This window comes from Phyllostomus hastatus, unplaced genomic scaffold (assembly GCF_019186645.2).
Source record: "Phyllostomus hastatus isolate PE091 unplaced genomic scaffold, TTU_PhHast_1.1 phas_contig_86, whole genome shotgun sequence".
NCBI lineage: Eukaryota > Metazoa > Chordata > Mammalia > Chiroptera > Phyllostomidae > Phyllostomus > Phyllostomus hastatus.
Genome location: NW_025333977.1, coordinates 28,450,088 through 28,478,039, shown reverse-complemented (window position 1 = coordinate 28,478,039; position 27,952 = coordinate 28,450,088). Strand labels below are relative to the sequence as shown.

General features: G+C 38.9%; 1 protein-coding gene across 1 annotated transcript in view; it reads left to right on the top strand.

The window, feature by feature from the left end:
- ZMAT3 (zinc finger matrin-type 3) overlaps positions 1 to 27,952 on the top strand; it is a 76,631-nt gene that overhangs the window by 47,007 nt on the left and 1,672 nt on the right. The window lies entirely within an intron of this gene.

The window sequence follows — 27,952 nt, the reverse complement described above, 5'->3', positions numbered from 1 at the left end:
GTTTCAGACCAGTGTGAAAAGAAAAAAAAATCTTTTAAATTAGCATTTCAAAATGTAAAACTGTCTTGGTTGTAACTTTCTGGATACTGGATATTTTCAGTCAAAGGCTATGAGAACTTGTTGAATGAAATAAGGGACTATATTTCTAAAACATTTTCTGAGAATCGCTGACCCTAAGTCACTTAATTAGTTCTCAGCCTTTAGAAGATCGTACATGTTCTAAAAGTCTTCAGACTTTTTAAGCTGAACTTAAAAAGTTCATCTCTCCATGTTAAGCTGTGGTAACCAGGGTATAAACTGCTTTCTCTTTTGAAGTGTTTTCTCAGATGTGTCCTAAATTCCCCTTGATATGTTGCACCTCCTTCTAGACCCCAGCGGTCTATCTGGAGCTGACGCTGAGATGTTCCCAGCACCACAGTGTCGTAGATGCTGTCCATTACCCATGACGGCCCTGCTGGGCAGAAAAGCGTCGCTGGTGATGAAGGCCCTTTGTAATCACACGTACCTTTCGCCTCTCTCCTTTCAAAAAATATCCGTAGTTATTTCTGCCTACTCCTTTACTTTGCTGAGATGAGTCTGAATTTGTTGTTTTGAGTAAATGTGTAAATTCGGGTGCCTGTGATTACCCTTAGACTGTTTGTGTGACAGCTGTGAATTTAGTGTATCTCTTATCTGTCCCATCTCTGTCCATGAAAGCTTACCAAGCAAGTTCAAGATCAGGATGGTATAAATGTACTCACACTCTGTGTGTGTGTGTGTGTGTGTGTGTGTGTGTGGTAATTGGATAGAGAAATTATAGATAACAATAGAATAACAATGGGCCCCATGATTCTCTTTTTAGGGGCCTAGGAGATGGGACTAAGGGTATGGCCAGACAAGGAAGTTACACTTATAAATTGATACTGTTAATATTTATTAGAATACCAGATTATGGGAGAGGACAGAGTCCATGTTCAGCTAGCATTTCAAAAAGAAATTGATACTTCCAAGTGAAAGAAAGTATGTATGTTCCCTGATAGAGGAATCTTTCTTTTTCTTGGCAGGTGACATGCTGTGGCTTTGTGTAGAAATGCCTCAGTGTTTCTGCTGCCACCTGTTTTTACTACCAACAATTCTGACACCAAATGTGTGGGTCTCTCCAGTTCTCTGCAAACACCAACTAGGTGCTCTATAGTTTAATTCTGATACTAACTCTCCAGAGTTAGAGACCCCAGTGGTTAAGAACTCGGCCCCACACACTGCCCCCTAATTCCGATGGCAATTTTAAGTAGTGGGTTCCCAGGTAACCCACACTTCTGTCTGACTTTGCTACAAATTGGAGGTTCCCATGATTCCCTCTTCAGGTTAGATAATCGATAATTTGCTATAACAGCTCACAGGACTCATGAAAACATTTTACTTACTATTACCATTTTACTATGAAGGATATTATAAAAGATACAAGTGAACAGCCAGATAAAAAGGTAAATCAGTGAGATCTGGAAAGGTCCTGAGTGCAGAAGTTTCTGACCCCGTGGAGGCTGGGGTATGCTACATTCCTAGCACATGAATACATTAGCTAACCGGGAAGTTCTGTGAAGCCTGTTGTTTAGGGTTTTTAATGGAGGTTCCCTTGTATAGGCATGACTGCTTAACGCATTGGACATTGGTGATTAACTCAGTTTCCATCCCCTGTCCCCTGTTTTGTAGGTTGGGGTTGGGACTGAAGGTAGCAACCTTATAATCACTTGGTTTGCTCCTCTGGCAACCAGTCCCTATCCTGAAGTTTTTGAGGACCCCATCAAGGGTTAGCTTGTTAGCATAAATTCAGATATAGTTGGAAGGGGCTCATAATGAATAGCAAAAACCTTCCTCTCAACCTTGCCACTCAGGAAATTACAAGGGTTTCAAGAGCTCTGTGCCAGGAAAAAGATTGAAGACCGAATAGATATTTCTTGTCATATCACATTATTAAAGTATTATTTATTTTTGTTTCATTTAAATTTTTCCTTTCTTAAAAGTAGGGTAAATAATAGCAATGACTCTGTACTACAGCTGATGGTGATTAACTAATAGAGTTAAACTTATTTGAAGTTCTTGGGGAAGATTGCTCTGGAAGAGAAAACCATAGAATGTTACAACTATTAATTATCCCTTTTCTATTAATGATTTTTTTCTAGATAATTATAAATAAATTCCAGGACTTGAATCCCCCTGCCCCCATTACTAAATTAAATACTATATCTATGTCTCCTGTGTCAAACTACCGATTTTGGATTCCTTGTTGAGGCCAGGGTTTACTGCAAGTCACCTCTTCATTATGTCTAACATTATAGAGCACTTCATCATCCAGCAAGCACATTCACAGAGGCTGTCTCCTTGGATCTTAGGGCTACCTCGTGAAGAAGGCTCAAGATTAGGTGTCTGGAGCTTTGGGGTTTGCCACTCAGTGATTCTGCTGTTCATTGAGCTAAAAACCCAGGTCCTGCAGCCTTCTGCCCTCTGCACCTGCCTGTGGGGAGGGACCCTGTCTCCTAGGCATCATGGCCTCCTCTTCTCCAACTCCTCTTGCCAGTGGTCATTGAGTCTATGCCAGAGGTCCTCTCATCTGAGTTGTAGCATCTTATGTGACTATTTTGGAGGAGGCCTAAATGATAGGCTCAGAGTCTTTCTTTTTCCTTCTCCCTTTATGCTGTTCTCTTTATTTCCTATGAAGTGAAGGAACTAAAAATGAAAAGTAACAAAAATACCATTGATTTGATCATTTTTGGCTCATCTTCTAAGAGTGTGTGGCATATGGTAGATGACCAATAAATAGCTGATGAAGAAATGAATGACTAACACCACTGCACATCTCTATGGAAGGTGGTGTGCGTGGACGCAAAGTGTAAGATCTGGAACCAGGCTACCTGGGTTTGAATCTCAGTGATTCTACTTAGTAGCTGGGAGACCTTTGTCAAGTGAATTAATTTCTCTGCCTCAGCTTTCATATCTGTAAAATAGGGACAAAATAGTCTTTATAAGGTCATTGTGAGGGTTAAATGAGCTAATAGATAATAAGGTATTAAAGTGCATTTTCATATATAATCTCACTTTACCCTGACAGCCACCTGATGATGTAGCTGAAACAGGCACTTCTGGATCTCATGGCTGAGGAATCTGAAGTTCACAGGACTAGTGAGCAATAGACAGGTGTCTAAAAGTCAGTTCTGATTCCAAAGTCTAATTTTCTAAATGAGAGTTATTTGTTTAGTTTGGGAGATGATTAAAAGGCAAAAAGAAAAAGAAAGAAAGGAAAGTTATCAGTTAGCTTTGATTTCAGTACAGGCTGTAGGCCTTACATAAAGACAGAATCCCTTTCAGTAGCTGCATGAGATGAACAGAGGTGGTATGAAGTAACAAAGATGAGAAGTGGCCCTGCAGAAAGAAGGAGCCCTTATCAAAACACCTCCATCACTCCAGGGAAGAGGAAGAGAAGCAGTTTAGTTAGAATCACCAAGGAAAAGAATCAATCAATCCAATTTACAACTAAATAATACCTTCTTTATTCTTTAGTGTTAGCACTGAGCTTTTGCTGAAAAATTGCTTTGCTCTAAAATGGCCCAATTTTTCCTTTGAATTTGCATTTCCTTCCTGCCCAGATGCAACTGGCAGTGGCCCAGGGGTAGTTCCACTGAAACAACTGTTCTCCAGCACCTCCATTTGGATTGGATCTGTCCTTTTACATTTGTTTCTTGGCACAGTTTGCCCAGCTTTGCCAGTTCCACACCAAAATTCTGCCAACAAAGAACGGGAAGTTTGGGCCATCCTTCAGGGTCTACTGTTATCTCACTGCTTCTTGTTTTGTTTTGTTTTGTTTTTAGCAACTGGATTCGAGCCCAGGTGAAAGTATTAACTTTAGCCATTTGGAATTATGTTCAAGGCTTCAGGGCAGCAAATATATATATAAAATTGGGTAACAAGGAAATTTGGACACATTATACATTTGGTGAGCTCATTCACCCACCCAGGGAAATCAGGCGAAAAGCAGTCGCCAGCCCAAGGTTAATTTATTTTCTTCTCAGCCAGGAACAGGGTGTGCTATTACACAGAGAGAGGAATGAGGACTTTTTAATTGGCAAAGAGGAACTTCTGCTGTGTAAGGAGATATTCCAGTCGTTGGAGGTCAATAGAAGTGCTTTAGGATTTTAAAATCCTGCTGTGTTCACAGTTTAATTTGAAGTCCTCCAAATGGCTAGGATTCAAAGAACCCTGCATTAACTGTTTAGAAACAGAAGAGGGCATCTCATCATGCCTTATGTTGCAGTAGGGTTTTCTTTCTTTCTTTCTTTCTTTTTTTTTTTAAGAATGAAAAGGAAGCTGGTCTTTGAATGAAAATGAACAGCATTTCCTTTTCGAAATGCATGAGTGAAAATATTCTGTTAATGTTTTCAAAAGCTTAAATATGACTGAAATGCTGTATTGGCCTTCTAGTTTTTAAGAGATCTCAGAGTTTTAGTTGAAGACTAGCTATAAGATGCTTTATTATATTATAATGTGATTGTCAAATACAGTGCATGTAGATTTTAAGCAAAGTACCACATGGAAACCCTTCTCCTTAAATGGCTAGGTAGTCCTCATCAGGTAACCCCCCTTATTTCCCATGTTCAAATTCCAGTTTTTCTCAAAACCCAATCTTTCTAAGTATCTGTGACTTTTTAAAAATTTTATGCAAAACATGTGTTTGTGTATTTTACTAGAGGAGGTTTGTAGTTTTAAACATATTACCTATCCTCTTTCTTAGATTAAATCTCTAGGAATTTTCCATATTTAATTCTACCTTATATTAATATGTATTCTATATTCTATTTGTATTTAAAGACTCGGTTGAGAATAACCTAGACAAAGCTGGTTACAGTAAACACCACTGAACTGAAAATTTCAGGTTTTGCCTAATAATTTAAACCACAACCATTATGGAATTCAGCGACAAGCCTTTTGAAAGCCTTTAGCTGCTGGACACCAGGAGTCTCAGTGACTTCCCAGGAGGGCTGAGGAAAGGGGCATTGGGTTGGAGATAAGGCCTCTGGTGCACCAGAATTAAGATATTCCGTTGGCCAGACTTCTCATGAGTCCTCTGATGTGTCTTATTCTTTCCTACCTCGGAGTTTTTGCAGACACCATTCCCGTGTGTGACAATGCCCTCCTCTCTCTGCTGTCCACAGTTTTCCTTTTGGCTCAGCTAACTCCTTTTCATACTTAAGTAATGGGATTATAGTTCTCATCCATAATGAAATTTTCCTTGAGCCCACCTACTTTCCAAAATTAGGTCAAGGGCTCTTGGGGAAATTCCTACTTCTGTTGTATAAGTCATTTTTCAGAGACTGCCTCACTCTTCTCTGGGGTCTTAACCTCCAGGATGACCCCCCATAGCCATGTCTACACATGGAAATCAGCTTCTCTGGCTCTGGTCAATTAGTCCAGGGGCAGACACTGCACTCAAGATGGACCCAAGACATTCCCTGTTGCACTGAAGGACTTGAAGTATTGATAACTCAGTCACATTAATGAAGCACATTAGAAGGAAGGTCGGTAAACTTCTGCCGGAGAGGTAGAGCTAATTTAAGTCTTGCACTCGTCTCTCCATTGCATCCTCTTAGACACATCTATGACCTTCCCAAGCATTCCTTTCTTTGATGAAGCTCTCATGGGTTGCTTATAACTCCCAACCAAAGGCAACACAATTTGTACCAACTGGAATGAACTCATGCATGCATGTATAATAAATGGTGTAAGTATTTAAAAAAAGGAAGAAAGTCTTTGGGATTCTTTGTATTAAGTTTTAGTAGGAGTCCAAAGGGAACTTTTGATTTAATTAGGTCACTTTGCTTACTGGTTCCAGAGAAGAACAGGGTTTGGTGTAGGGCTGTGCGCATCAGGCAGTACCACCCTTTGGAAAGGAAAAATATTAAGAGTAGAGAAGGGAATGCAAGGGACTTACAGGCAGTGAGTGTCGATGTTCAGGATCATAGACCAGTGTTTGACCTTTTAGTCCCCTGTTTCTTTTTCTCAGTCTTTGGTCCAGAGATTGCATCTGTCCAAAAATGCACGGGACCCTTACATCACTCTGCTCCTGCATATGTGTTATTCTTTGTGTTTTATAGTTTACTCTCTAAATGTGAACACCTTAAAAGAAGAAAACTATATTTTATTTACTTTCCAGTTGTCCTAAATTATTTTAACTCAGCAGTGCTTAATACAGATTTATGGAAAGATGCATTTAATGAGGGCAAATTGTTTGGAAGCACGGAGGGGCTATTGGATGGATGAGATAGGGAAAGCTAGCTCCTGATTTGAGCTCTGGACTTTTAAATAATGTTTATTGTATGGTAAGATCCTGGCGTTCATTGTTTTATTAATGCCTTATTTTGTGGCCCTATATACAACTTGCAACTGGCCCTTTGTAGTGCCCTCTCTCATCCCATGGAAGTATCTAGAAAATTCAAGTTAGCCATTTTCTAATAAACATTAAATTTTCAGAGAAAAAGATTCCTTGTCATATAAGGTATCTCACCTGAAGGTTATTCTCTATCCCCGAACCCCAGGATTGGGTAAAGATGAGGTATGTTTGTAGTATACATTACTTGGTAATTGAAAAAAAAACTTTTATATTTTTATGTGGCTATTTTGACTTAATCAAATCAACCAACATAGTGTCTTGCTTTGCCCTGGGAGTCTCCAGTAGATAATCATCAATTGCCCTGGGGTTGTAACTAGAGACCTTGGGAACCAGAATGGCCTAGAAAGTGTTCTTTGGACTACAGATTTCATGTTCTGGGTAGGCCTGATGTGAGAGCATCTCCCTGTCCTGCTGGGCAATGTTTCAGCATATAGGTTGCTTCCAAGACAGATAATTCAGACTCATTGTACTTTATTTAGTGGTACTCATGCACAAGTATCTTCCCTTTAGTGCAGTTCTAGAATCCATTATGTTGGAATCTGCTTATGCTCTCTTCCTTATACAATTTTGGTTGATGCTTTCTGCTTCCCTTTGTGTTAGGTACATGATTTATTTTCTTTCATTTTCTTGCCCCACATCACACCCTACCCTGCCATAAATTCCTAATCATCTAAGCAGAGGTTTTGGAGACAATGGGAAGAAGTTTAGTTATAAGTACCACCCTTTGGAAAGGAAAAAATGAAGAGTACAGAAGGGAATGCCATAGACATCAATATTTGTAGAAACATAAGGGGAACTTTTTGCTGAAGAAGTAATTGTTACTATTTTTAAATAATTTACTTTAAAAAAAACTAGGCAAAATGAGTAACTGGAAAGATGATAATAGATAATTAGAAATTTCAGGAGCCAAACTCTATTATCTGCTTTGTAAGGTTAAAAGACATTAGAACCTTAATTATCCAGGTAAATTAACTATTTATAGTAGTTAAACTTATTAGTTAATACTTTGTTCTCTATTTAATTTTCTTGTATAGACATAAAAATATTTATATGTATGTGGGGATAGATTAATTTTACAAAGTGTGATTGTCAATTCCACTAACAATGGACAATGTAGTAATGTTTCAAGGGGCAGTTGCTTTTTTATAATAATAGCAAACATGTAAAAATCAAATTCTGAACACTGAGTAAAACAAAGAAGAAAGATGAGTTTCTTACTAGGCTTTTTACCTGCAAACTAGGAAACTCAAGGGTATGGGGGCAATGAGTTCCAAGTTGCTTACAGACTCAGGGGTTTTTATGGAATAAATGCAGAAGTTAGTTGGCTTTTCTAGCTGATTGATTGCCTGGGTGTCTTCTTCCATATTTGGATTAGGACAGCTGAGTCATGGGAACAAGGAAGTCCAGAGATGGGATGAACAAACTTGGTATTTGGAGACTGATTGATATTGCCTGCTGATTTCTGAGAAGAGCTGTAAATTCCTGTAAAATTAGGTTGGGTTATCTTTATGCACCTGTCCTGATTGTCTCCATTTTGTCCCTGACATAAGTGATTCCATTTTGGTTTGGTTCTACAATGTACAGAGCATTTACTATCCAGTGGGTACTGTCTGAGTGCTTAATTTACCCTTAAATGACCCTACAAGCTGCATGATATTATTAGCCCCATTTTACAGACAAGACAATCGAATCTCAGAGGTGCTAACTCATTTGCTCAAGATCACAAATTCTATACTGGCAAAGTCAGGAATTGAACTCAAGTAGTCTGGCTCTAGAATTTGGACATGTAAACACTACATTATATAATCAATTGATTTTTGGAAAGATTTTTGATTTCCTTCTGGCACAGGCCAACCTGATAAACAAGAACCTCACAATGACTAAATCTTGAATTACTTATATTTCAAGAGATTATTTGGTTCTAATCTAGGGACAAAAAGTGGAGACCACAAACTCAAACGCTTCTGGGAGCCAGAGAGCATTTGTAACTGAAGAGGACTGGGTGAAGGCTAGTCAAATAGCCCTCTCAGTTACTATTTTTTCTTCCCATTTTTAATAAAGATATTTTTTACAGAAAATATTTCTCTACTATAAAAAGAAAAATAATGCAGGTGATTGATGGTAGCTGACATTGGTTCTCAGGGTTAGGGAAATTACGGGGACAAGTGGGGGTTACAACACATTGGAGATTGCTTGCCCTGTTTTAAAAGGCAGATATTACAAGGTTTGATATTAATAGCTCTTTTCTAAAAGAAAGCATATTTTGTTCATATTTTATGTGAAATGTATGGATTTTTAAAATTGTTAGTTCAATATTTTAAAAGGTATAATAAGAGCTAAATAGAATCTATTTTTCAGCCAAAGCTTACCAGTTTGTAGCCTCTGAAAGAGTCTCTTGCAGTTGTGTTTATGGGCATGCGCAGGTGAAAAATTGATGGAAAAAAGTTGATAGAGCTACTTTGTATCTTAATAGCCCAAAGTCAGTAATGAACAATTACCTTTATCACCTTTTAGCAGGAGTGTATTATAAATAGGAGTGCCTTTAAATGATTTGGCTTCCTAGTCTGAGAAAGAAAGGCTATGGAAATTTCATAATAACAGATTTATAGATTTATAAAGTAAAAAATCTTCATAAATATTTAAGTGAATCAATGTGGCCCATGGGCAATAATAATAGGCAAGTATTTTTCTCTGTGTGTACAGAGTTATATGCAATTACTGTAGCAATTTGCATCTTGATTAGATGGATTATTTTATCTGGATTTTGAACTCTTGTTCTGTAAAATATAGTCTTAGACAATTCTATTCATTTCTTTTACTATTGAAATATTGAGAAATGTTTGAAGGGGAAAAAATCCAAACTGTTGTCAGTTCCCACTCCGTTTTGTGCTATCCCAAGTCAGAGTGAGCATTTCTGGAGACCTCTCTGCCTCTCCTTTGACTAGTGAGAGTGAAGCTGCAGTGCTGCTACGGCTTTTTGTTGTTGTTGTTGATGCCCAGAGGCTGTGGAGTGAGGCTCTTGGGATAGTAGAGTGAGGAGCACTGCTCTTCACAAAAAGCAGTGATAAAGCTGAATACTAGTACCAAAAACAGCCATTTCAGAGATCTGCAAATTGACTAAGGTCATACAACATATTGTTCAGTGCTATTTAACAAGAACTACTGAACCTTGGGTACAAGCAAGGAGAGTCTGTGCCGGACAGCCTGGACTACTCCCATTCCCCTCCTCAGTTCCATCACGGGACGGTTTAGCTGTGGCAGGGCAAGCCACGAAAAGCTGCTAGGGGAGGCTGGCTTGATTTGGAGAGGGGAATGGAAAACCCCATGCCCTCAGTTATAGAAATTGTCAGCAAATAAACAGGAAAGGCTGTCTTGAAGTTGTGTTCCTAGTGGGAATAAGCAAGAAACCAACAGACTAGTGAGGAATTTAACAAGGAGAAGAATGGAAGGGGATAGCCACAGTGGGTCTTCATAAGCCTCTATCTCCCTGGTGGTCTGGAAGATGGCCTGCATGCCCAAGGCTGAGTGCATGCTCGAGAGTTCTCCACAGATTCCCCGATGAATTCAAGACCTTCAGCTAAGAAGTACAAGCTGGACCAGGCTTGTAAATAATGTGCTTTGTGTAGTGGGTTGAATAGCATCCTCCCAAAGGATGAGTCCAAGTCCTAACTCCAGGTACCTGTGAATGTGACCCTATTTGCAAATAGTCTTTGCAGGTCTAATAAAGTTAAGGTTCTGGGGACAAGATAATCTTGGTTTTAGGGTGGGCCTTAAATCATTGACTGGAGTCTTTATAAGAGAAAGAAGAGGGGGTGGATTTAAGACACACAGACAAAGGAGCAACATGGAGGAGAAGGCCACGTGATGCTGGAAGCAGAGACTGGAATGATGCATGCACGAGCAGAGGAGCACCACAGATTGCTGGCAGCCACAACAAGATGGGAGAGAAGCATGAAGCAGATTCTCCCTGTAAGCCTCCAGAAAGAACCAGTTCTGCCAGCACCTGATTTCAGATGTCTGATCTGCAGAACTGTGAGAGAATAAAGTTCTGCTGCTATAGGCCACCAAGCTTACAGTAATTCATTACAGCAGCTCTAGAAAATGAACATACTTGGTGTTGGCAAATGTGCAGATGGTTGTGTTAACTTCCCACGATGGAAAGAGTGGGAATGTGGGGCTCAGATGGACTTGCTGTGTCTGATTTCTGGCTCATCGTTTTTTAGTTTGTGATTATGAACATTTAACTTCTGTGAATCTCAGTTTTGTTATCTGTAAAATGGGCTTCTCTGCAGAAGCCTTCCCCCGAATCCAGGCTGTAATAAATTCTTGCTCTCTGGGCACACTCCCCCTTTCTCTGCACTTAGCCTCTTGTGTTGAATTATTTTTGAACACAGTTGATTCTACCAGACTGAAATTCTCTAAAGGCAGAGGCTCTGTTATATTTACCTTAATGGTCACAGTATGTGTAACATAGTAGGTGTAATCAGTCCATGCTTCTAAGGCTGTTGTGATATGAGGAGTAAATGTGGTGTTTAGCAGCAAGGTACCTATCATCATTATTATGTCTGTCTTTCAGGTTTGTAGTCCCTCCTTTTTCATTTTTAGCTATGCATCTGTATATCCCTCAGGAAAAAAGATAGAGTTTGAAACATTCTTTGAACAATATGTAGTCCTTGGGCTGGTGGAGAGATTCAGCGAGGGTGCTCCATATGAAAGAGACAATAGAAACAGTATGAACTTCTCATAGGATACTAGGAGCCTGCTACCTTCCCAGAGTGGGAAGCTTCACCCTGCATAAAAGAATGCCAGAGGTACTCTTGGCTGTATGTTGTTTTTTTCTCCTTTAAATCATGGCGTGCAAACTCTGCAGTAGAGGATCCATGTTTGTGTTACCTGCTTCATGCTTGTTAAACTTCTTAGTTCATATACATGCTCTTGATGTGTTTGTGGCCAAGGATCATACCTGGTAAAACTAAATGAGATCACAGATCTCATAACCAGACCAGCTGTGCCAATCTGGGATTATCTCCAGCCATAAATAATGACTGAGCACAGAATCAACCAGCAAAATTAAGGGGTAGAGAGCTTGGATATTTGGGGAAAAGAAGAAAAGAATGCCAAGAAATCCAAGGGTTACAAGCTAACCCTCCAGGAGCAGGAGCAGTAGAAAGCTACCCGCAACTTCGGTCGACGGCAGTAAGTCTTGCCAGGAAAGGAAATGTTTGAATTGGTAAAGAGGAGAAACAGGATGTTTGGACAGGTCAAACACCCTCTGAATTAGAATTGTGCTCCCTTCTTTTAAAAATAATTTAAAAGATTCCATTCTTTAAGGAAATTGTTAGTGAAAAAATGTGATTCTTGAACTATAAAACAAGTGCAAAAATAAAATTAGCATTTAAAAGCATGTTTTATTTTTTAATGAATGTCATAAAAAGCAGTTATGTGCTTTCTTAGCACTATGTGTTATTAAAGTTTTGGAATTGTATAAAATTACCAATAGAATTGGAAATTCTTCACCTCATTATTATTTTCATAAAAATTATTATACACATAATACATATATGTGGAAGAAAAATTTAGGAACTTTAGCTAAGCATAAATTTTCAAAATTACTTATTTTCTATCATCAAAAGGTAATAATATACATGTTTTGATGTGGATTCTCCTCATTGTATTATATGTATTATGCTCAAATGGGCTTCCATACCATTAAATTTATAAAATTAGTTTGAATATCATATAATCACTTTTAGAGGTCTCTAATTTATGTGGACACAATATCTATTTTCCTTGCCCTTTTCTGTTTTTCTGGTGATTCTGGCAACTATCCAGAAATCCTTCTTAAATCAGCCCAAGTCTTTTGTGGCTTGTAACTAAGAACTCTGATTCTTAGTGTTCCCCTCTCAGTTGTACCCAGAAAATGGAGAGCCTAATTGTGTTTATTGTAGGGTAGGGAACCATCCGGATTGTAACCATCTCTAGGGAGTCCAGACATTTAGACCAGAAAGAATTTTGGAGATGGTCTTTGCCCTCTGCGTATGTTGAGGGCAGTCATTTCCTGTAGTGGAAAGAACTTGAGGACCTGGGTTCAAGTCCTCCCTGCTACTTGCTGACTATAGGTTATTGGGCAAATTAGTTTATTTCCAGAGTGCTATGTGTATATATATGATTGTGCATGTGTGTATGATCTTTAAAGTGAGGGAATTTGACTTGAAATTTTACCAAATTTGGAGTTCTATGGCTTATAAGAAGATTCAGAAACTTTAGATTTCAGCTCACAGCTCCTAATTCTGAATTCTCAGTCCCACAAATTACATAATGCTGTAAAGTATAAATGTGTAAAAATGAAAACATCAAGGAGGAACATAGGGAGTAAATCTATGTCTTTCTTTTGAAAGTTTAAATTCATTTGACCTTTTGATGAATCAATAGCAGCACAGATATTCAAATGGAATAATTTATATAGATGAAGGGGAGCTGTGTGTTTACATTTGTAGCTTAAGACAAAAATTACTTCACAGTTAGAAATTACTAGTTTCTTCTACTGTACCTTCTCAACTTACTAAAGAAAGTTCTTAAATGTTGTTAATAATATATGTGTTGAATATGATGTTGTTCTCATTACCATTTCAAGGACCCAAAAAATCTTACCTCAGGTGAAACTTTGGAATTAAAACTGAGCATAGCTGACCATAGAAAGGCATAAGTCAGTAAACTCATTCTGTTCAGTGATGTTTGGATAATGTGCACTTTCATCTGCTTCCTGTGATGCAAAACCCAGTAGCAGCAGCAACATGATATTTGTGGTACTTTAGGATCTAGTCCAACTTCTATACTTTACAGAGGAGAATAGGAAGGTAGAGAGACTGAGTGACCTGTCAAAGGCCATGTAACTAACATTAAGTTCAGCAGTAGATTTGAGACTGGAGCGTAGGACTCATACATTGAGTATTATGATGATGTTTCTCTTGATCACTGGGAAAACCCAGAGCCTTGTACCTGTGGGTACTCAACCATTTACGTATTGACCATCAACAATTCTAGCACAGTGTAGCTTTTATGATGCCATGTGTACAGAAGAATCTGAAAAAGCATTCAAAATTTAACTTTTATTTTTTAAAATTATATTTTATTGATTATGCTATTAGAGTTGTCCTGATTTTTCCCCATTTGTCCCCTTCCACCCAGAACCCCCACACTCCCTCAGGCAGTCACCCCACCATTGTTCATGTCCATGGGTCATGTGTATAAGTTCCTTGGCTAATCCATTTCCTATACTGTACTTTATATCCCCATGGCTATTCTGAATCTACCAATTTGTACTTCTTAATCCCCTCACCTCTTCACCAATTCTCCCACACCCCCTTGTATCTGGCAACTATCAAAACTATCTTCGTATCCATGGTTCTGTCTCTGTTCTTCTTGGTTGCTTATTTTGTTTTTTTACCTTCAATTGTTGATAGATGTGTAGTTTTTTGCCATTTTATTGTTCATGGTTTTGATTTTCTTAAGTTCTTTTAATGTTTCATATAATAATGGTTTGGTGATGGTGAACTTCTTTATTTTTTTCTTGTCTAGGAAGCTCTTAGATTTGTCCTTAGATTTGAAATAATAGCTTTGCTGTTAGAACAATTTTGGCTGTCAGCCCCCTCTATTCATGACTGAATATTTCTTGCCAATCCCTTCTACATTGCAAGATTTCTTTAGAGAAATCAGCTGACAGTCTTATGGGGACTCCCTTGTAGGCAACTAACTTCTTTTCTCTTGCTGCTTTTATGATTCTCTTTTTATCTTTAACCTTTGACATTTTAATTATGATGTGTTTTAGAGTGGGCCTCTTTGCATCCATCTTGTTTGGGACTCTGTGCTTCATGAACTTGCATGTCTATTTCCTTCACCAAATTAGGGAAGTTTTCTTTCATTATTTTTTCAAATAAGTCTTCAATTTCTTGCTCTTCCTCTTCTCCTTCTGGTACCCCTATGATGCGAATGTTGGATCTCTTGAAGTTGTCTGAGAGGCTGCTTATCCTGTCCTCATTTTTTTTTGGATTCTTTTTTCTTCTTGTTCTGTGTGGTTGTTTTTGTTGTGTTCTGTAAGAGGAACTTCTTGGGGCTCCAGAAGTTTCTTCCACTGCCATAATCCCTCCTGGTTTTTGCAGCCAGAAGTTGTGGGGACTCATCCTCTTGGCACTGGAATCCTGGGTTGGGAGTCCTGGTGTGAGGCCAGGACTCCTTGCTCCTGAGATAGCCACCCTAAATTTTTATTCACCACACCTGTGTATGGGACCAGCCCATTCCCCTGTGTGTATCCCTTGTACCAATCTGGATGGATGTGGTTTCTTCAATTCCATAGTTGTGAGACTTCCATTCAACTCAATTTCTGATGATTCTAAATGATGGTTGTTCTATATTTTAGTTGTAATTTTGATGTGGTTGTTCGAAAAGGCAAGCCATGTCTGCCTATGCTGCCATCTTTAGTGGAAGTCTAAAGGTTTAACTTAAAAAAAAAGACAATATTTTAATGCTGGAAGCCAATGATTTATTTTAGTTCCTAGGTCTTGATTCAAGTTGTCCACATCTGTGAGTGTTAATACTACCTGAAAGCTAGAGTTGGTGTAGGATAGTAGGGACACTGCTCATCTCTTTAAATAGTTTATCAGAATATTAATGTTAATGTGCAGCAGGTGGTGGGGTCATTTAACTTGTACTCAGATTAATAGGTCATTATTACTCTATCAAGGTATTTGACATATGCACAGCATGGCTCAGTGATAGGATTCTCTTCCTGACTGGGTAAGGTTCATTTGCTTAGGTTTTGTTCTGAAATATTTATAATGTATTAAACAGTACTTGCACTTATTTGAATGAGGTTAAAACAGAATAGCAAATCTACAATATGTGTAATGACTTAGTTAAAATTTAATTTATCAGATGAGACTGATGATATTCTGACAATAAAGCTCCAATTGAGTCAAAAAAAGGGGGAAGCAGAGATAAAATCCCACTGAGGATGAGTTCAGAAATATATGTGTAGATTAATTTTGGAACTTGGTAATTAAGATACAGCCGACCTGATTTCTTAGATCTCCTCTGCCTCGTTCCATATTTCTCTGTCATCTCATTCCAATTTAAGGCTCTTATTTTATTTTCTGCTTTAACATGCTGATATTTTGTTCCTCTCCAATGGGAAGTGATTGGGCCTCTTTTCATAGATAAAAAAGTAGTCTTACATCTTAAGGCTTGCAGTTAGTTTTCTGGAGTTCGAAGGTTTATTTGAATAAGATTTAAAAGGGTATTTTTCAATACTTATAGATCTGGATTTTCCATATTGAGGATATTTCCTGGCAAAGAGAAGTGGTTTTGAATATTCAACAGAAAGTACTCTGCTCTGAGATTTTTCCCTGGGGGGGTTACCCTGTCATAGAGTTTAGATTGTGGCAGGGACTTCTTCCAGGTTCTGTGTTCCACAGACTACATTGATATTAGTTAGAAGACAGAGTAACAGAAATGACTGAAATAAATAAATAGTAACTATTTAAGAAAACAAAAAAAGTGGCACTTTAACTGCCAAAAAAGATTCACACTGTATGCAGCATAGTCTCAATAAATGTTCTGTTATCTAACCTTCTGGTTGCTCCATTGTTTCATTCCTGGTACTTCTGTGCAGATACAAGGAAGGGAAATTGATAGTAATAATGACCTGAGGTAGAGGGAGACTACAAAGTCCTTTTTAAACAAATCAGAGCTGTTTACTATTTGTGTGTATTACAGCAGTGGAGGGTCTGAGCCTGGCTAACTGGTCCAGCTGTTCTGATCTCCCCAGGCCTGGATTCCCTTCACAGTGTTTGCAAACCCCGCTTTACAGGTTCAAAGAAAATTTGCATTCTGTTTGGCATCATTTTAGTGCAACATATTTTAAAAATAAAATTCTAATTTGGAAAATATCAATCTATATGTCATGTATGTTGAGAGTTTTTATTAACTACAATAGAAAACCTATTTTCAGAACTTGCTAGAATGCAGTGTATTATTATCTGAGCAGATTTATAAGTAGGTTGAGTAAGTGACTTCATTTATGATTACACTTGAAGGTTGTCAAAGGCCCTTGGGCAAAAATATCTCCCTTACAAGATTAGAGGTCCTACCTGAAAGAGAATCCTGTAAGGATCCTTGATTTAAGTGGCTTAAGTAATTACCTTATCTGGGTAGGTAGTGTATGAGCAGGTGGTTCAACCCAGTTCAACATGAATGTGTTGAGTGTCTGTGATGTACAAAGTGCTGTACTACCTTTTTGGAATACAAAGTTGAATAAAACAGATCCTCCCCATGGAAAGTTTATGGTTTGGTGGTGGGTCCTGGCAAGTATACATCAAGGTATCTAACAGTAATTTTTGTTTACAGTAGAAAGAAAGATTTTGATGAAATGATTCTGGCAAACTCTTTGGAGGGGAAGGGATGCTGCTGGGAGAGGTTGGAGATTACAGTCCTATAGAATTTATGGGTAGATTGGCAAATCTGATATCAGTTAATGACATGAGTATCATAAATATCAAGTGAGGAGCTGTATAAACAAACTCTGTTGCCTCTAGAAACTGGAATATAACATCGTGGGTCTGTTGGAGTATGGCCAAGAGAGACCAGCTGACTGGCTGTCAAAAGACCCCAACAATGTGCAGTTCACCCTGGTTGATGTATCCAAGTCCAGGATTTAGCCCTTAGCTCCATAGACCCCAAATCTCCACATAATCTGATTGAACCCAGGGATATTGCCTCAAGCTCACAAAGCTTGCAAGAGATGAATGGTTACAGCCCATGGTAGAATGCTAATGATTAAGTTGACATAAAAATCTATGAGTGTTAGGTGGACAATGTGAAGAATGAATTTTCTTTACATGGGAAAAGTTTCAGAATATTGTTGAGTAATCATAGAATCAGAATAAGGATAATTATTTTTGTGACTTAAATATTTAACAGCATCAGATTCTGATAATAACATCAGGTTCTGATGCTTCCATCTTAACATAGGCTGATAGGACATTTGGACCGTTGGGTTGAAGTTCTTCCTTGGATGTTCTGTCTCCTAATCTCCAGGTCCTCCACTGTGTTCCACTTGGGGTTACAAATTGGATATATATATTTCCCCTTTTCATGTAAATGATAGCACATTAAACATGCCATTCTGCACTTTGCTTTTTTTTCACTTAACAATATTATATATTTAGCACATCTTTTCTATTAATAAAGTGCTTATTCATCCCCCTTTTTTACAGCTGCAAAGAATTCTGCTGTAGAAAGTGTCATGATTTTCTTAACCAGTCCCTTCCTTATGAGAACTTGATTATTTTTAATTTTTTGCTACTACAAACAATGTAGCAGTGAATATTATCTACCTCTTTATCTATCTGTTGACATAGTGTGCCAGTTCCTTTTCTTCTTAAATTTTTCTGTTCTCTTATTCTTCTCTCTTCTCACAGTATTCACTGACCATGGGAAATCATATTCATTCTTATGGCTTTAATTATCATCTATATGCTGATGGTTCTTAAATTGATATCTGTACTTCTAACCTGTATCTCCCTTTCAAGTCCAGAAGAATACATTACTTGCCTGTGGTATAATTCCATTGGGATGTGCAGTATGAATGTTGTTTGACACGTGCTTAAATGGATCTCATCATACTTACTTCTTCCTTACCCCATCAAATATGTTCCTCCTCGGTGTTCCTTCCTTGACCATGGACACTGAAATCTCCCAGCTGCCTGAGGGAGAAAGTTGAGAACTATGAGTCCTTCCTTTTCTTCAACATCTTCATCTGATCAGCCACCAAGAATGGTTGATTCCACTTCTTGTCTAGTCCTACCCTCAGATCCCTTTTCTGTTCCTACAGGCCAGTGGTTCTCACAGTGTGGTCCCGGGACCAGCAGCATTAGCATCACCTGGGCATTTATTAGAAATGCAGATTCTTGGGTCCCGCCTCATAGGTCCCACTGTTTTCACTAGCCCTCAGGTGATTTGAATGTGTGCTAAAGTTAGGAAAGCATTTCTCTGGCTCACTTTCTAAATTTAGCAATTGATTATCTTTTGTTCCTGGATGATTTCAGCAGCCACCTAAGTGGTTTTCCTGTCTCCAGACTTGTTTCTCAGAAATCTCCATAACAAAAGTCAGAGTTGTGTTTCTGAAATACAAATCTGCTGTGTTTAAAGTCCTTGGAACTTTCAGGATAAAGCTCAAACTCTTTGTAGTATGATGTAAAGTTCTGGCCTCTGCTTTCTCTGGTAGACTCACCATCTCTCATCAATCCCTCCTTTGCACTCTAAAGACCCACTGTGCTGAAATATTTGCAGTTGCCAAGTGTGAATCATTTTCTCTGTGGTTCTCCATTTGTTCCTCTACCTACCATGTTCTGTTTTTCCTTTGTCATTATCTCCCAGTCACATTATTTAGTTCTTTTATTGACTACCTTTATCACCGTAACATTCTTAAACCTCTATTTTTCATTCCATCAGTGATTGATGACTGTGTGGCCATTTTAGGTTTTTCTGCTGTGGTATGAAAGTCTTATGCTGGGGTGGGGATCCTGCCCGGCATCACTGCGTGAATAGGTGGGGCATTTGCTTGGATGGGTTTCAGTCCAGGGGAGTGAGAGGGGAGGTGGTCTGACTTCTCATTAATACTTTCTCCTGTGTAAGATGATTTTGTACCCCTGGGCTCTCGTGCATCCTAGGCTCTGACTGTATTCTACTAACTCCCAGTCCTCTGCTTAATGTCTCCCAGTGATTTGTGTAATTTGCATAATTTCTTGTCATAATTGCTCTCCCCCCACCATTCATTTTGAGGTTACCTCTGAAATTTTTTTTTCCAGTGGGGTTTCAGAAAGTACAAGAAGTGTGTGTATGTCCCTTCTTAAACTGGAAGTATATGTGAATTTTTATTTCCATTGGGTATAAGAAACACATTTTCACAATTATATTGTGTCGCTAGTGTTGTGGCTCATGGATTGTCAAGTGGACACTCATTCAGAACAATATGAAGAGAGAAAATGCATTGAATCACTTAGTGGCATTTGGTCAATGACATGTTTACATCTTATTGGCATTCTTAATATCTTTGTGTTTTCTTATCTTTTGGTTGTGTAATTTATTTACATCTAGGAGTTTTCTTTTACTAGTATCCTTATTGTATTTCTTGGCATCCTCTAGTTCATTAGGGGTTGCATAATGGTGTTATTATATGATTCTTTTTCATTTACTGTCTGATGTGGACCCTGGCTGGCAGGATCCATGTGTTGTGGTGGCTGCTTGTGAACAAATGCACATGGACAACAGAAGTCCTGTGGAAAAAAAGGGATGGCATGGCCACTCTCTGAGAGAGAGGGCAAGAGGGCCAGAGAACCCAGTCCTTACCTGGATAGGCTTTTATTGCTTTTCTGGGTACATTACATGGAGGGTAGTCCTCATTTACCATGCACAGGTTCACTGCAGGTGATTACCTTTTATAGATAATAAAGGAAAGAATGTTGCTAATTACTTCAAAGAGAAGGATGTTGCAGACCAAGGGGAAAAGTGGTTGAACCAGTCACACTCCATACTTGGGAGGTTTAGTATAGACTTTAGGAAGTTACAGTAAGCATTTGCTGCCTCAATTCAGGGTGAGGGAGTTTCAGCAAAAGCAAGTCTCACTGCAGCCTAGGTACAATGCAGGCCTGATTCCTCACAGGAAAACCTCTCCATGGGCGTGGTCCTGTGTGCCAACTCGCTCCCTACTGGTTTTCTTCATGGAGACTGAACTACATTTCCACACCACATGAAATGGCTCCCCACAAGTGTCTGGAATACATCCCCTTATTCACTCTTTTGTTAAAATAGTGGTACAGTTTGAGTAATAAAGCCAGAATCAATACTAGATTCTTTCCCTTTACTTATAAGTTGTTGAAGTAGTGTGTTTGTTTCCTATTTTCTACCAAGAGGACAAATAAGATTCCCCTGCCCCCTTAAATATTATTGGGAGCTCTTGGGTTTTAAATGCAATTGCTATGTTTTAATCTATTATTATTCTAATTGATGCACAAATTGACTCATATTTGGGCAGCACAAACATGTTGATGCCTAAGTCCTCTTAACATGGTCTTAGTATAGGCTCTGATAGCTACCTTGCTATATGGTGTAACAAGATTTTCCAGGCTTATCTTCTATATTTCTTGCTCATTAATCAAAGTTTCAGAGGAAAATACAAGCCATTTAAAACAATTTTTCTGACAGAATGGCCAGAATGAGTTCCAGTGGTTCTTCGTCGTGTTAACCTTTGCAGGACAAACCCTCAGAGGCATTGGGTCTGAATGAGTCTACACTACACAGAAGCACCACTATCTCTCACCACCCCAACCTACACTGACATGGTGCCAGAATCTCGTCTGAGTCACTTTGCCAGCCTTAGGTCATGCCATTTCTGTACTGAATAACTATTTCCTCACCATGGGATTCTCCAGCAGAGACATCAACCTTCAAGAGGAAAGGATTCATTATACATGCTCTATAAGTGACTTATGTTGCAAATGACATTGCTTTTCTTTTAAAACTGCCAAGTTTCTCTGACTATGAGGTCTGTCTGGAAAAAGTCCAGCCATTGTTAATATAACAAGAATGGTTTGCATGACATCAATGTAACTTGGCAGCCAAGGAGGGTGGACTGGAATGCACATATGTGAACAATGACAACGTCACTGTACTATTCAGTGAGGGTGGTAGACGCCATTGAGTAAGCATGTGTACTGTGTGGTGGTTGCCTTCAAAATGACTGAGTGAGTAGAGCAACAAATCTGCATCAAATTTTGTATTAAGTTTTAACATTTCTCCACAGAAACTATTTGGATGATTCAGAAGGCCACAGATATGGGCCACTGGTGATTGGCAGCCTCATCATGACAACACGTCCACTCATGCATCACATCTTGTTTAGAGTTTTTTGGTGAAACAACAAATCCCCAGGTGATTCAACGCCCTTATAGCCTATGCTCTGTGAGTTCTGGCTTTTCCCAAAACTAAAATCACCTTTGAAAGGGAAAGGATTTCAGACTGCCAATGTGATTCAGGAAAATATGAGGAGCACTGATGGTGATTGGGAGACCTGTGTGAGGTCCCAAGGTGCCCACTTTGAGGGGGACTGAGGCGTCATATTCCTATGTATAATATTTCTTGTATCTTCTTCAATAAATGTCTCCATTGTTCATATTACATGGCTGGATACCTTCTGGACAGACCTTGTGTATTTTCTCATCATCACTATTAAGAATTATGTGCCCTCAAAAGATATGTTGAAGTAAAAATCCTAATACCTCAGAATATGGACTTATTTGGAAATAGAATCATTGCAGATGTAATTAGTTAAGTTTTTAAAATATATTTTATTGATTATGCTATTACAGTTGTCCCATTTCCCCCCTTCACTCCCCTCCACCCTGCATACCCTCTCCCACCCACATTCCCCCCCTTTAGTTCATGTCCATGTGTCACAAGTTATTTAGGTTCTACATTTCCCATACTATTCTTGCCTTCCCCCTGTCTATTTTCTACCTACCATCTATGCTACTTATTCTCTGTACCTTTACCCCCTCTCTCCTCCTCCCACTCGCCTGTTGCTAACCCTCCATCTGATCTCCATTTTTGTGGTTCTGTTCCTGTTCTAGTTGTTTGCTTAGTTTCTTTTGGTTTTGTTTTAGGTGTGGTTGTTACTAACTGTGAGTTTGCTGTCTTTTTACTGTTCAGATTTTTTAATCTTCTTTTTCTTAGATAAATCCCTTTAGCATTTCATAAAATAAGGGCTTGGTGGTGATGAACTTGATGAACTTTAACTTGACCTTATCTGAGAAATGCTTTATCTGCCTTTCCATTCTAAATGAAAGCTTTGCTGGATAAAGCAATCTGGGATGTAGGTCCTTGTCTTTCATGACTTGGAATATTTCTTTCCAGCCCCTTCTTGCCTGTAAGGTCTATTTTGAGAAATCAGCTGACAGTCTAATGGGAACTCCTTTGTAGGTTACTGTCTCCTTTTCTCTTGCTGCTTCTAGGATTCTCTCCTTCATTTTTACCTTGGCTAAAGTAATTATGATATGCCTTGGTGTGTTTCTTCTTGGGTCCAACTTGTTTGGGACTCTCTGAGCTTCCTGGACTTCCTGGAAGTCCATTTCCTTTGCCAGAATGGGGAAGTTCTTTATTATTTGTTCAAATAACTTTTCCACTTCTTGCTCTTCCTCTTCTCCTTCTGGTACCCCTATAATTTGGATAATGGAACATTTAAAGATGTCCTGGAGGTTTCTAAGCCTCTCCTCATTTTTTTGAATTCTTATTTCTTCATTCTTTTCTGTGTGGTCATTTCTTTCTTCCTTCTGGTCCACTTCATTGATGTGAGACCCAGCTTTCTTTCCATCACTGTTGGTTCCCTGTGTATTTTTCTTCATTTCACTTATTGTAGCCTTCATTTTTTCATCTAATTTGCAACTAAAATCAACCAATTCTGTGAGCATCCTGATCACCAGTGTTTTAAACTGTGCATCTGATAGTTGGCTATCTCTCAGTTGCTTAAAAGGATGGGTTCTTGGGCCTTCATTTGGTCTTCTGTTTGAGCCATCTTTTGGTCTGGTCATGCCTGTTATGTATGAGGGGTGGAGCCTTAGGTGTTCACCAGGGCTGGGCACCCCAGTCACTGGGTTGTGATGTTGTATGTGGGGGCAGGTCCAAGAGGAAAAAAATGGTGCTTGCTCCACTCTCTGTGGAACCTCAGTCCCTTCCCCTGCTTCCCTGGAGCAAACTGGGCCCCTCTAGTGTGAATTCCCATGTGAGTAGGCTTGTGAATGCTGTGGGACCCTCCAAGGACCTCTCCTGTGAGGCTGGGTGTCTCTCTGTGCACCTCAACTCCTACAGGTGTCCTCAATCAGTGTCCCGAGGCTCTGCTTCCCAGCACTGGGATCCTGGGTTGAGCGTACTGCCTTGCTTTACAATCACCACCTCACTAGGTCTGTGGTTGCCACCCCTCAGCTGGGGTCTGCCAGCTGCTGCTTGTGCACTCAGGGTCCACCCGTTGCGGTCTTACACGCCCCCATGCCTTCTCTGCTCTCCGTGCCGCGGCCCGCACCTGGTTACCCAACTCAGCCCCTCCTACTGGTCTGGATGAACGGGTCTGTTTCAATTTCTTGGTTGTCTGACTTCCATTCAGATCATTTTTCTATCAGTTCTGGTTGTTATTCTGTTTCTAAATTGTTGTTGTCCCTATCTTGGTTGTGCGAGGAGGCACGGTGCATCCACCTATGTCTCCATCTTGACCAGAAGTCCTCATAATTAGTTAAGTTAAATGAGGTCATATTTGAGTAAGGTGGGCCCTTAATCCAATATGACTGGCATCCCTATAAGGAGAGGGAAGGTAACCTGGAGATACAGAAGGGAACACCATGCAACCATAGAGGAAGAGATCAGAGTGATGCAGCTACAAGGCAAAGAATGCCAACAATGATGGCCACCCCCGGAAGCTAAGATGAAGCAAGGGAGGATTCTACCTAGAGTCTCAGAGGGAACATAGCCTTCCTGACACCTTGATTTTGGACTTGTAGCTTCCAGATCTGTGAGAAAATAAATGTCTATTGTTTTAGTCACCCAGTTTGTGGCACTTCGTTACTGCAACCATAGGGAATTAATATAATAATCTTTACTAGTAATGTACTACACTGACCAGTCTAAAAATAGAAGGTGTTTTTTTTTAAAAAAAAGATAGATTATTTTTAGATTAGAAAAGAAATTGTTAGTATTCTTAGCTTGTACATAGCACAGAGTATCATAGAACTTGGTTCAAACTCACATTTAATTGATGGGGAAGATAAAGCCTTCAGGAGGAAAGTGGTTTGCCCAGGGTCACACAGGTATTATGTGGAAAAAACAGAACCAGAACTCAGACCTCTGGATACATGGTTCAATGCCTTTTCCAAGGCATACATTTGAACAATTTCAATTATTTTCAAGTTCCTTTTATCTTTAGAGACTTGCTCTTTGTCTCTTTCTTTTTATCTTTGCAGTGAAATTTTAATAACATGTAGTGTGGTGTGCTTAATGAACGGAGTATAATGTGGAGCTCAAAGAATTGTCTATCCTTATGGCCCTGAATGAATCCTTTTATTATATTCACACTGATTTTGTGAAGGTGGGTTTTGGTTTTGCTCGAACATTTTGTAATCTCTCTATGTCTCTAGAGGTCAGTGTGGGTTAAAGAAACTTTGTTTTGTATTCTATTCAGTTAACATTTAATTCAAGGCAGTTTAATAAAAAATGACAATTAAATAGTGGCCCAGGGAAACAAATTAATTCATAATGACAAATCCTATAAGCATGAACATATACAATAATATGGATTTTGGCACATGAAACTTTTCACTGAACCCATAGACCTTAATATTCTTAGAAATAATTGAACTAATTTCTATACTTTTTAACATGTTAAATATTATTATTTTTGCTTAAAATATATGACTAAATTGCTCTAAATTCCTTTCAGAAAGATATCTGTGCTTCCATTAAAAGCTGCTTGAATGAACATTTATGGCTAGTCATAGTATTTCTCTATGCTGACACTTTGAAGCAGTTCTGTGTCTCTGTCTTCATGTGGCGTTAGTGCAGAAGAGGCTTTGTGAGCTGCTGAGAAGGATTTCTGTGGGGAAAACAGGGGGCATTGTTGAAATGTCTTCTAAATCTCCGTGATAGCTATCAGTCTTATTATTCACCAGAGCTTTCAAAATTCTTTTCTTCTCCCATTTCCTCTTCCTCATCCTTTTCTTTCCTTGTTTGTTTGTGGTAAGAGTGACAAAAGTAATAGGTTTTGTGCCACGATAAAAAATCTTCGGTGAGTTGCCAAGTGAAGTGTGTTTCAACAAGCAAACAGTGTTGCTGAGGGGCGGAGAGTGGGTGAAGGGACTTCCTTTCACGGAGAGTCTCCTTGGAGCCGGGCGGTTGCACAGTTCTGCTCTTTCCATGTCCTTGGGGGTCCACAGCTGATCTTATTTGTAGAAAGTTTCCCATTGCTAAGATTTTAAAAACACTGTGTAGCAGATTAGCAGCAGTAAATTATAGGCGGAGTAAGGAGTACTGATTAGAAGAAACAAGTGTGCCAGAGGCAATGAAAAGCAGTACCTAAAAGTTGGGCTATGAACTAAAAGTGGGACCAAGAAGGAAGGAGCCTGAGTCCCTGAACTGTCACCTGAAAGGAGGGCCATTCGATATCAGGAACACAAGTTTAGATTTTGTGAAAGCAAGAAATAAACTTCTGTTGTGTTAGATCATTGAGATTTGGGTGTTCTTCTGTCACAGCAGCTTGTTACCTGACTAATACAGAAAATGAGACTGGAACAGTGTTAAAGAAGGTGGAGGACATAGGTGATTACAGAAGGTGTCGAGCACGTCTCAGACAGGAAGGATGAAATGAGCAATGTCATGGGGAAGGGAATACAGCACCGTTGGCTGAAATGGAATTTTAAAGGGGATCAGACAGTTAGGTAGCCTCCTCAGCGTAATGAGGCTATGGAGCCTGGACCAGACCATATTGCAGAGGTAGCAATCAGAAAGATAAGGGAGAATAGTATGATACCTTAGGAAAACGAAGCCATGTTGTTTCAGTGGTGATTGAAGCATTGTTCTGGAAAGATTCAGCTGATGGCAGTGTATGAAATGGATTAGTTGTTGGTGAGGTCAGAGTGGAAGCAGGACGATCTTCTAGGAGACTGTGACTGACGGCAGAGGGGATCCAAGTCAAGGCATTATTAAGTATAAGTGTGGATGACTAACTGAGGGAGCACTGAGAAAGTAAAGAGGAAACATACCCTCCATGCCTGTATATTAGTTAAGAGCAGTGAGTAGTGCTTGTAATTATCAACTTGGGGCACACACAGAGAAAAAGAGTGTAATATTTATCGTTGTCTTCAAGAAAGCAAGACAGTATATAATATGTTCTATAAAGATTACCACTAAACAGTTAACATAGAAAACATCAGCATATGAATACTCATAATTCCATTTCACTTTCCTGGACACACAGAAGGACTATGCTTTCCAGCCTTCGTTCATTGCAGCCAGGTAGCTGAGTTCTGGCTGAAAGAATGTGGGTATAAATGACATGCCACTTCTAGGTCTGTTCACAAAGCACTACATTTGATTTCCCAGCCCCTGTTCTTTTGTGGCAATCTTAGAGGCTATATGTTTCAAATTATGAGCTACCATAGGGAAGAAGCCTGGATCTCTGCATCACCACCTGGATGAGAGCTTTCCAGAATTGTCTGTCACCCAAAAAACACTGAACCATAACTTAGGAGATAGATGACTTTTTATTTTAACTACTGAGATTTTAGAATGTATTTATTATAGCAGCATAGCTAATCTCTTTCTGAATTACGTGACACTCAGTCATTCGGCCAATTTTTAGTGAGAATCTAATAACAATATTGAAGGGATGAGCTAGCTCTAGAATCAAACTTTATTCATAATATTTCCTGGTAGCATATTCCCATGATAGCACTTTTCTGACAAGTTTCTATAATCTAGAAATTCATTAAAATTTTGAAGTTGTCCACCTCCTGTTTACTTTCATCCTCCCGTTCTTTGGATCTTAGTTATTAAATTCTGGCTCATATGTCAGTTTTTTAAACAAGAGGGTTGTCAATGTATTTTGACTCTGCCTTTTATTAAAATCATTTCTGACAGAACTTCTTTATTTCTCTTTATCAGGTGAGAGAGGCTTAAAATAATTTAAAAAGAAACTTACCTATAATATCTTGCCTGAGATAGTTTTGGGCATGTTGACAGATAAAGTTTAGAGCTTCTTTTGCTTTTCCTTTATCTGACAGCTGGTTACTTAGTGAGGCTGAAACATCTGCCCACATGAACTGAAGATCATGATTGAAAACCTTGATCACCATGGGAATTCCAGTTCTGCAACAATAGTTAAAAAACCTGAAGTTTTTATTGAAATGGATTTATGTGCCTTCTCTCTGTCAGAGTCATCTTCACATTTGAATGTGAGTCTGATATGAACGTTCATCAAAGAATAGTTTAACTTCCAGTGGACTTTTAAATCCTCGTCACTGCTTTTGTGGAACAGTGTCTGAATAATGATCAGATGCCATTCCTATTATGGAAACTGTAGGTAGACCCGAGCTCTGATAAACAGACTGTTGAACCTAGTTAGTGCCACTTCGTGCTGTTATTGAAATGAGGTTCTAGGTGGGTTAGAAGGTGATAACTAATATCCAGTTTTAACATTCTACCTCAAATAAAATCAGTTTTATTATTTTTACAATAGTAAATACACCATGCAAAAATTGAAAAATTGAAGCAGTATAGAAAAACACTTAGGAAAGAATAGAAAAATACCCCAAAACCTACTAAGAAAAGAGAATTTCTGTTAATATTTTGGAGAGGATCCTTCAAGCCTTTTCTATTCACAAACAACACACACACACAAAGGCAGCAGATAGTTTTATATAAATAGAATCACACTATAGATAT